The sequence below is a fragment of the Bactrocera tryoni genome, chromosome 2 (assembly GCF_016617805.1).
Source record: "Bactrocera tryoni isolate S06 chromosome 2, CSIRO_BtryS06_freeze2, whole genome shotgun sequence".
Lineage (NCBI taxonomy): Eukaryota > Metazoa > Arthropoda > Insecta > Diptera > Tephritidae > Bactrocera > Bactrocera tryoni.
The window spans coordinates 21,796,893-21,800,688 of record NC_052500.1 but is presented as its reverse complement, the minus strand read 5'-3'; positions in this window follow the sequence as shown (position 1 = coordinate 21,800,688).

Genomic DNA, 3,796 nt, shown 5'->3' with positions numbered 1-3,796 from the left:
TAGTCCGATCTGAACCATTTCTAAAGGGAAGCAACACCTTGGATAATACTCTGCCAAATTTTGCGAAGACACCCAAATTGCAAATACTTGAATTGAATTGGTCAGTTTGTATGGCAGCTATATGTTTTGGTTGTCCGATATTCTCAGTTCTGACCTGAATGAATGCTTCTTGTGTTGAGTAAGGCACGTTTGCAAAATCTTAGCTTGATATCTCAAAAACTGAGGAACTTCTTCTTCTTTATTGACGTAGACACCGCTTTCGCTGTTATAGCCAAGTTTACAACAGCGCGCCAGTCGTTCTTCCTTTTCACTGCTTGGCACCAATTGGAGATTTCAAGTGTAGCCTGGTTCTTCTCTACCTGGTCTTTCCATCCTCTGCTTCCCCCGGCGGGCACTGCGCCGAATACTCTTAGAGCTAGAGTACTTTCATCCATCATTAGTCAGCGTAGCTTTTTTTAATTCACCGAACTATGCTAATGTCGTATGTCTCGCACAGCTCATCGTTCCACTGACTGCGGTATTCATAATGGACCATACATCTTCCGCAGAATCTTTCTCTCGAAAACTCGTAACGTCGACTCATCAGATGTCATCGTCCATGCCTCTGCACCATATAGAAAGGCGGGAATAATAAGTGACTTATAGAGTTTGTCCTTTGAGAATACTTTACTTCTCAATTGCCTACTCAGTCCGATTATTTCGATATCCTCGGCGTATGCCAGCAATTGTATCCTCTTGGAAAATATTGTACCTTCTCTATTTAGCTCTGGAGCTCGAATTATTTTCCCCAGCAGTACACTGAACAAGTCGTACGATGGGGAGTCAACTTGTCTGAAGCCTCGTTTGTTATCGAACGACTCGGAGACCAAACGATCCTGACGGTACTTTTGGTATTGCTCAACGTCAGTTCACACAGCCGTATTAGTTCTGCGGTAATACCAAATTTAGACATAGCAGCATAGAAGAGGCAGCTATAGAGAGAGGACGAAGTGATGTGCAGAAGTTCACGCAAGTGAGGAAAGTTTTCTGAGCCATTCACTTGGGAGAGGCAAGAAACGATTCTTTTACATATGGCTCAAGCAGCTCATGAATTCCGGTCTTAGACCAAGTATTTTCTGTGTTTTTCATTTTGCCACTTTTTTGCTCAAAAGATTTTCAGGTCCAAAAACATTATTCATTCGATTCGTTACTCTCCAAGGTTCGCGAATAGCAAACTGTTACTATCTTTTATGCATTCACTAGTGATTACTGACTGACTCTGTACAACCTTTGTTAGCATTCGTGTTGTGCAGTGTCTAGCCAGCCTTAGCTTAGCGTTGATATCTTGACAGCAGCGTCGATAACCTCAGTATTTTTTTTCTTTTTTTTGTATTCTTTGTTACGACCGCTTTCTACTAACTACTTACTGCCACTATTAGTTTTTATCATTTCTCATTTTGTTTCGCTTTTGTTTGCAATTACGCGCACCGTTTGGGCACATTAGGTACCTCATTCCAACCGCTGTGCTCCCTCATCCGAACTACGTCAATGCGTGTGACACTGGTGACACCTTGCAGCGCCCTCCCACTATTTGTCAACCACATTAGTTTTATTTACTTGCCTACTGCTTCAACGTGTTTTATTTTTTCCATTTCATTCTTCTATTTTTGCTGCCGGAGAGCGCGCTGCCTACGCAAATGTGCACGCACCCGAATTAGAAATTTTCTCTAATCTCGTCCATTTCATCGCGCATTTGCAGTAACCTTAACTAATTGCGGGTAATTTAACAGTCAGATTACACAGATATCCATATCAAGCACATATGTATATGCATATAAATATATATGTATGTAGCTGTGTGTAATATATACCTACTCCCCGCCCTCCACTGAATTATGTACCGACATTTACACAACATAAATTATAAGCCTAAATAAGAAGGTACAAATTTAATTTACCCCTCGATTTGTGATTATTCCTATATTGTAGCTGGTATTGTATGTTAGTCAATTGCTTTGAGTCAAGGCGGCTCATAAATGTCACACGCATTTATTTTGTGACTGGTCGAAAGGTTACGGCTGAGGTGTGTGGCACTGTCAGTTATGAAGTCGCGCATAATTGATCTAATTAGAGATTTTTTTCGCGTTTGAATTATTTATGTGTGAATGGGCGAGAGTAATAAATTCTATAAGCTGCATACATATATATTTATTAATAAATATTAGAAAGCTTAAGATAATATGTAGCCTTCTTTGGAAGAGATTTTTAACCAGCAGAATTCGTCGCAATAAAGTTGGCCTTTGTTACTATCAATATTAGCTATCTTCTATTCGTCATTTATCTGTCCGCTTCTGCTCTTTGGTCAAAAGTACATGTTAAAAGCAACAACAAAGCTGTCGAGTAAAATTCGAGCCACAGAGTGTGTATAGTAGATATCTCATTAAGGGGTATAGGCACATTTTATATCAATCTAACTATTGTGAATGGCTCAAATGACAAATTAAAATATAAGTTTTTTATTTTCGTGTAATTAGAAAACGAAAGCATTAAAAGCAAGTAAAGTAATTTATAGAAAAAAAATATAAAGGGTTACAGCAACGTTTTTAACGTGAAAAATATCCTTCCTCTTCCTTCGCGTAGACAACGCTTATAGCATTGACAGACGGCAGCGTTAAACCAGATTAATTGCATTTTTCGGGATTAATTCAGGAGTTACCACAGCTAACTCCGTTGCTGAATCCAAAAATAACTCTCAAAATTTTAGGGAGTTTGTGAGATTTTCGTTGGCAACATTGTTAAAAATGGCCAATTTTCATCTATTGTGAATGAAATACAAGCAACCCTGACAGCTGTTTATCAAATTCTCAATATAATATCAAAAAAACTTCTATGTTATGATGCTGTTTTAAAAAAATTGTGTTGATATGTTTTTGTAATAAAAAATGGTTTGGTAAAAATTGGTCGGCTAACAACCGTAATGTTTATCTTCTATCAATTTTCATTGAAAATATTTTAAAAAGGACAATGAGCTGTTTATGAGAGTTTCAAACTCGCATAGCTGCCGTCTGTCACCTACAAATTTGGATCTGATTAAGTGCGCAGTAAACCGGATTAACGCTGCCTTCTGTCAAGGCTATTACGCGGATATAGTCAAGTTTACAACAGCACGCCATTCTTCCTTTTCACTGTTTGACGTCAACTGGAGATACCCAGTTTAGTCAGGTCCGTCTCTACCTAGTCTTTCCAACGGAATGGAGGTCTTTTCCTTCGCTTCTCTCGGCGGGTACTGCGTCGAATACTCTCAGAGTGGAGTGTTTTCAGCTATTCGGACGACATGACCTAGCCAGAGTGGCTGCTGTCTTCATGGTCGGGCAATGGAATGCCTGCTCCATCGTCATCGCTTAGGGAATCAGGTTCACCATTTCTTAGTGTTATGCTTCCTCTGCGATTCAGCAGGCTGGTGATGTGTTCCTTTCATAATTTCAGTAAGCACTGGACATCAGCCACTAGTCGGTGCGCTCCAAGCGCTCATAAAATACATTTTTGTTCATATCGTCCTTCTCTTCTTATCGGTGCAAATCAGCGATATTTTTAGAAACTTCGTTTTGATTCTGATTGTGGCTAGACGTTCATCCACCGGCGTGCGTGCCAAGACTTGGCTACGGAGTCTTTCTCTAATCACGAGTCCACACCGAATTTCGCGCTTCTTTATATGGTAGTAAATGCCACAAGAACCTACTCGTCTCAGTCTTTATACCATCCAGCGCTTTTCTTGGCCGGCGGTGATGTCAGCATTTACTCTTACGAGGAAAGCAAC